This window comes from Mesoplodon mirus (genome assembly GCF_964341445.2).
Source record: "Mesoplodon mirus genome assembly, chromosome: 10".
Classification (NCBI taxonomy): Eukaryota; Metazoa; Chordata; class Mammalia; order Artiodactyla; family Ziphiidae; genus Mesoplodon; species Mesoplodon mirus.
In genome coordinates, this window is record NC_138986.1 from 21,459,427 (window position 1) to 21,466,751 (window position 7,325).

Here is a 7,325-nt window from a genome sequence, read left to right on the forward strand (position 1 = left end):
TGTGCATGGCCTGAGGAGCTTGTGAGGCACACATGGCGAATCAGGAGGTCTGGGGTGGGCCTGAGATTCTGCATTTCTAGCAGGCTTCCAGGTGAGTCCTATACTGCTTGACCATGGGCCACTCGAGTTAGGAGGGCTTACTGACTTTTGCCCAGAAGTGAATCATCACTTCTCACATAGGAATTAAAGTAAGTCACACAGACATGCCCAACTTCAAGGCGGCAGGAAATGTAAGCCACCACCTACCTCAGGAGGAGGAGAATGGGAGTATTTGTGAACAGCCCTAATGAAGAGCAAAAAAATGTGAAGTTAGGATTTGAATTCAGTCAGGCTGTCTCCAGAGTGTGTGCTTTTTTTTTTTTCAAGGTTTCGTTTTTCACATTTATTTTCCTAGGTTTTATTTTATTTTTTAACCATTAAAAAAATTGAATTGTAGTTAATTTACAATGTTGTGTTACCTTCAGGTATACAGCAAAGTGATTCAGATATATCTATATATATCTGTATCTATTCTTTTTCAGATTCTTCTCCATTATAGGTTATTACAGGATATTGAATATAGTTTCCTGTGCTCTACAGTGGGTCCTTGTTGTTTATCTATTTTATATACAGAAGTACATGCTCTTAATCATCACTCTGTGCAATCATAGGTGTGGGTCTATTCGCTATGGAGAAAGGGCAGCACGGTGGTAGACAGCCAGTCAGGGTAGCCCTTGAGACTGATAGGTTGCTGTCAACTTGTGTGACAGGTGTCCGGTGTCCCAGGCAGCTTCGTGTCAAAGGCAGCAGTTCTCAATGTGGTGTTGCAACTCTGTGAAATGTTTCAATCCATTTTTTTTTCTTAATAATGTGCTGACATCTCTGAATTATTTTTGTTCGGAGCATACCTTGGAGTGGAGCCTTTCCCGATTATACTCTCTCTCATCTAATATTGTGCCATGCTTTCTTGTTTTGGAGAAAGGGTGGGGTTAAAGCCAGTATTCAGGGAATTGTGCATGATCCTGGGAACACACACACCCACGGGTGTGTGTCCATACACCATTCATCATGGGTGTTTGCTGCAAAGTGCTGGAGTTGCTGGTCTGGAGGAGTCCTAGGCTTGTGGTCAGCACAGCAAACTCAATTCCCAGCTGGTGGTGACTGAGAAGCAGCTTCTCTGAGCCTGAAGCCTATACCCACTCCTAAAAACTTCTGAGATGGTCCTTGACAATTGGCAATTGTGGGAATGAATGGTGGATACCAGGCCCACGTTAGAGTCTTTATTTTTATTTATTTATTTATTTATTTTTTGCGGTACGCGGGCCTCTCACTGCTGTGGCCTCTCCCGTTGCGGAGCACAGGCTCTGGCGCGCAGGCTCAGCGGCCATGGCTCACGGGACCAGCCGCTCCGTGGCATGTGGGATCTTCCCGGCCCGGGGCACAAACCCACGTCCCCAACCACTGCACCACCAGGAAAGCCCACATTAGAGTCTTTAAATGGAGAAGAGAGACCTGAGTTCCTTACAGCACAGAGCCGAGTGAACGTCACACCTCCTTTGACCTTCCAGAAAGGTCACAGAAAGCCCAGCTCTTATTTCCACCCCAGGGCACTTTGCAGTCTGTTCCCAGGCTGAAGTGTAGATAAACTATTCAGAAACATCGGTTTCAGCAAGGCCCTGTCTGCCTTATGGAAAACCTGACTTGCAGATGATACTTGGAATGAAATGATTGTTATTCCTCCCAAAAAGGAGACAGAGGTACATTTCAGTTTTACACGATAATTCGAGATAAGATTTCAGAATTAACCCATTACACTAGTTGATTCAGTCAGCAATTTAGCTAAGCATGAGGGAGAAAATGGGCCTTGACCGCTTTTCTCTTGGAAAATCAAGTTAGCCATGTTGAAAAATGCTTTCACCCCTGTCCACCTTATCTGTCATTAATCATGGGACGAACTGGAGAAACCAGAGTTTCTCCAGAGACACTTTTGTCACGTAATGCACGTAGTTCAATTAAAATATGCAGATTAATGCAAAGTTAATAATTAAGGACACATAAGAAACAAAGTCTTGCTATTTTTATTAATTACTTAGACTGAAACCTACAGTATGACTGTTTAAAATTAGTGGAACAGAATTCTACGGCTCGATCATTCCAATCCGAGTCCTAGAAGGTACTACTAATGACCTTTCTTGGCTGTTAGTGCCCTTTGGAAAAAGACCTATTCCTCCACCAGTAATCCTGACTTCACAGGAAAGTACTTTCAACTTTTAATCTAGTCTGAACTGGCATTGCTAGAAAGCCATTTCTTTCAATGACATTTCTATATTGGAGGCCTAAGTAACTTAAGGATGTCAGCTTGATTTTTGTATCAACAACGTCACCATCCTGATTCAAATGCTAAACAATTTCAGGAAGCATGAAATTTCTTCCTGACCTGAGAGGAAACCCATTTTCTTAGTGATGAGCTCTGCTGACACAACGGTCCGGGGAACCCAGCGTGCCTGGCACCTTTATTGGTGGGTTTCCTCCTCAGGTAAGCCCGAGACAACACACGGTGTTTTTTTTTTTTTTTATCCTAAGCCCATTTTAGCAACTTCATCAACCTCAAGCATTACTTTACTCTTCCCTTCAAAGTCTTGGAGGCTCCATGAAATCTTTTCCAATGACTCCAGCCCGCAATGACCATTTTCTTCTAATTCGTACTTAGTGTCACATAGTTTAATACTCAATTGGTGTCTAAGTACAGTAATTAGATTGTAATCTCCTTAAAAGCAAGGATTTAGCCCGATGCTAGGCCCAGGGGCGGTTTCGGTCAATGCTTTCGGAGTGATGGATTTGCAGTTCTGGATGGTTTCCAGGCAGCAGGACAAATGTGCGTATTAGCATTGCCGAGAGAACGCCATGTCGAGAGAACGCCGTGTCGGCTGGCTGAGCGTGCCCTCTATCTCTGGGCGCTTTGGCGGATCACTGCCAGGCAGCTGGGCAGCCCAGGTAGCGTGACTTAGACCCCTGGCGATTTCCTCCAGCTCTTCTCTTCTCATTCGGACTGGGGCTCAAAGTTTCCCATTTCCAGGTTTGAGAAGTCAGGAGGACAACAAAGCAGGAGAGGGGCAGAGAGGTAAACATTTTAGATCTGCTTTGCTAGTACCTAACCTTCCTGTGGAGGCATCACAAATAAAACGAGGACACGTTGCACATTTCAGAACGAGGAAAATGTTGTGCAGAGATTGATTTATATAACTTTTTTTTTTTTTGCTAGATTAGTCCAGAAGCTGGATTAATATTTTAATCATATTCTCTTGAGAGGAAAAGGCAGCTGGTGAAATTGTTGGAGGTGACACGCCAATCTACATAGAAACCAAGTGTGGCTTGGAGACCACCATGGAAATAATAACTTCAGTCATTAAGTGGATGATGAAAGGAAGAAAGAAACCAGATAAGTTTTCCGGTTCAAGAAGTTATTTTTATTATAAACTAACCTTAGGGAGACCATAAGCTTCATTATTCTTTTAACATTTAAATTCAGATACTGATGGATTTATCTTTTCATTGCTGATTACTCTTGGCAACAGCAGAGTTAGCAAGGAGGGCTCTAGAACATCTTTCATCTTCTTATTTTTAAGTTGCCACTTTAATTGTGTATATAAGCTCAGTTGTGCAGGCAAAGCACGGCAAGGAGCACACAGTGTCACAATTTGTGTCGGGTTTGTTTTTTTTTTAATTTTAGAATTTTATTTATATTTTTATACAGCAGGTTCTTAGTAGTTATCCACACAATTCATGTCTTGATACACAATTTCTCTCTCCCCATGAACTTGGCTTTCCAAGGCTGGAATTCTAGCAGTTGGTACAAAGTCACTGGCATCCTGAAATCTAAAGGAAGAGGCCTTTTTCTCTCTCTCTTGCTCTCTTTTTTTTGTTTGTTTCCTTGCAGACCTGGATAATGCCAAATCTTCACAATGGTCTACACGTAGCTGGGAATAGCAATAAGCGTCTGGAATATGCTCTGGGAAATGCAATCTTTTGCTTGGTAACTGCCCTCAGATGGAAATTGATGTTTAGGTTATTACTGGGAATTTGTTTGTGCTTTTGAATTTTGTGGGATTAAGGCTGGTGCTGTGATATTCTCATTTGTTCTTTCGACCCTTAGGTATTTCAGAAAAGAGGGAAATGAGAGTCTTAGGGTTGAAATGATCAAACTTTGGAGGTGCTAAGGCTCTATTCCAATTATACTGGCAGATGGCCCAGCATGCAGATTCCACCCAAAGGCCCAAGTGCCATCTCTTCTGCCTGGAACTGAGTTAGTAGAAGGAAATAGGGTAGGGCAGAATTCTGAACTGAAATTTCTCTGTGGCAGCAACAGATTGAACTGATACTAGGAGAAAGTTTGTATTGTTAACTTTTACAAGGTGGCAGTCGATTTCAGGAATTTCACAGTGCTGGAGTATTACTTGGGCTATATTTTCATCTGGTGCTTATTGTTCACCCTGCTTGGTTGGATAGCATAGCTGAGCAGGATCCAAGATGAGAAAGAGAATGGGGGTGACGGTGGCATTGGAGCTAATGTAATTAATGTCCTGACCTGTTCAGCAGCTTTTGGGGCTACAATAGAAAAGCATTCATAAAAACCGCGAAGGAATGAAGTAGCAACTCCTTGACTCCTGGATGATATGGAGGAAGAGAGTTTAGGAGAGGATATGGAAGAAGTGCCTCCATGAAGGAGAGGGTAAGACTTTCTTTGGCGGACAGCAACTCTCAGAGTAGACTATGGCTCCCATGGTTAATTTCACTGGAGTAGTAAGAGAAACAGCCAAAGAAGGAAGAATGTTGGTGTCTAAAAGAGAGCAAGTCACTTGTCTATTCACGCTACTGGTTGGTTAGGTGAAGAGCATTGATTTGTCTTTGGGCCAATGGGCAGAACTGCAGTGCAAAGTTAGAAGTCACTTTGGACTCTTTTTTTTTTTTTTTTTTTTTTTTTTTTGCGGTAAGTGGGCCTCTCACCATTGTGTCCTCTCCCGTTGCGGAGCACAGGCTCCGGACGCGCAGGCTCAGCGGCCATGACTCACGGGCCCAGCCGCTCCGCGGCGTGTGGGATCTTCCCGGACCGGGGCACGAACCCGCGTCCCCTGCATCGGCAGGCGGACTCTCAACCACTGCGCCACCAGGGAAGCCCCCTCTTTCTCATAACTCTTAGGAGAACTAGGTGAGATAGCTTGGGAGCTGCTGAGAAACATCACTCTTGGCATTCATCCAGGCCTTGTATCTTCTTCTCTCTCATGAGTGTGGCTTTTCCTCACCTTGGAGTATAAAATCTGAGATTCAGTTTTTGTTCTGTGCTTAGGATGGATATAGGTAGTTCAATACTAATGGGCTGTTTTGTATCCAGGCCAATTAGGCTCACCTGGTTAGATAGCGGCGTTCTCTAGCATAGTTAGAAATGGAGCTGACCGAACACAGACTCATCTGTTAGAATAACTAGTAATTGCTGATATTTACTGACTTTATTGTGTGCCAGGCATGGCTGTAAAAGGGTTTGCAGCTATTATGTGATCCTTGCAGCAACCTGCAGTGGTTACTGTTCTTTTTCCCACTTAAGGAGTGAGTTAAATGTGCTCAAGATGGCAGAGCTAGTAAGGGGCAGAACCAGAATTTAAACTCTAGAGCCACATTTCTTCACCATTGTACTGAACTATTTCAAGAAGACTACCCAAATAGGAAAAGAACCAAAAGGATGAGGTTTGTTCTTCCCTGCCCAGCCCTCCGCTGGAGCAAAACTCCGTAACTCGGGTTTATTCATGAGGCTAGCCTTTGGCTTCCCTCAGTAGGTCATGAATTTGAATGTCTGTCTCTACTCTGTGTGTGGTGTTTTGGTTTTGTTTTGTTTTGTATTTTTGAATCTTCTTTGTTTTGTATTTTTGAATCTTTACAAGGTAAATCTTATAGAAGGAAAAGAACTGTTTTACTTATAAGAACAGATCCCAGGATACTCCCAAGCTGAAAAAATACAGCTGGACCATCTGCCTGGTTCTTTGCAAAAACTAGAAGTAAAATTGCATGATTTTGTGAAAACTTTTCAACGAGACAGGTCTTGTTCAGGATCTGCAGATGAATTGCCAATGCCTTTGCATATTCTGTAATCCTTTCTCCAAAATAACAGTACCTATGATCACTTTTATTGTTATAAGTATCATTCGGTTCTGTACTAAGTGATTTACATGTATCTTCTCACACTGACATGTATGTGATAGGGACTACCATCATGTATCAGTTATCTATCGTCACAGCAATGTTATGTAACAAAACCTCAGTGGCATGCAAAAATAACTATTTATTCCTTATACACGTGGGGTGATTGGCTAAAGAGATCTGCCAGTCTTGGCTGGATTGGCTCATGACATGGAGGATTTGGCTCACTGAAGGCTGATCTAGCCTGGCCTTGGCTGGGGTAAATGGGGCAATGCAGCTCCTCCATTTGTATCTCCTCCTCCAATGGCCTGGGCTGGGCATGTCCTGTTGTGACTGGAGGGCTGCAAGCTCTGAACAAGCCTAATTGCATAAGTCCATTTCAACTTTCTTCGTGCAACGTGTCTGTTAATATCTCAGACATGTTGGTTAAAGCAAGTCACATAGTTAAATGTAAGGATGTTAAATAAGTCATTCCATCCCTGTGGACAGCATTGGAAAATGGCAGGGCAAAAGGTATAGATATAAGAAATGATGAACAATTGGGCCCATTTTTGCAATCTAGGACATGTTCGCTTTTTCAGATGGAGAACATGAGGCTTAGACAGTAAGTGTCTTGCCTGGGGTCACATAGATATATGAAGTGACAGAGCTTGAATTTGAACCTGGGTTTGTCTTTTCTCAAAGCAGGAGCTCTTAATGATGTACTATAAATGCAAGCTTTAGAAACTAGGTATGCCTCCAACTCCTTTCCAGATATAAGCCATCATTTAACTCCCTCATTATGCCTTTTAACCAATGAAGACAAAATGCAGCTGTTGATATTATATCATGAAAATGCGGTGAGGAGTAATTAATGTTAGTAAATTCTCTGAAAAAGTGCTAGGTATTATGATCAAAGAAACACACAGACTTTTAAATCACTGCCTGACCTCATTTTACATTGTGTAGTCTTTCAGATCTCTCTTACCTGCTATAGTTTAGAAATGTACTGAGTATAACATTTCTTAAAATTCTCACTCCTCTCTGCGTCAAATCATCCTAGCAATGCCCCAGTCATGAGAGTTATACCCTATACAAATTGCTTTTACAAAAATGACAGTAATATCTTTAAGATTGTCCAGAAAGTTGCATGTTTTAACAGTTGATAAATGTGGACT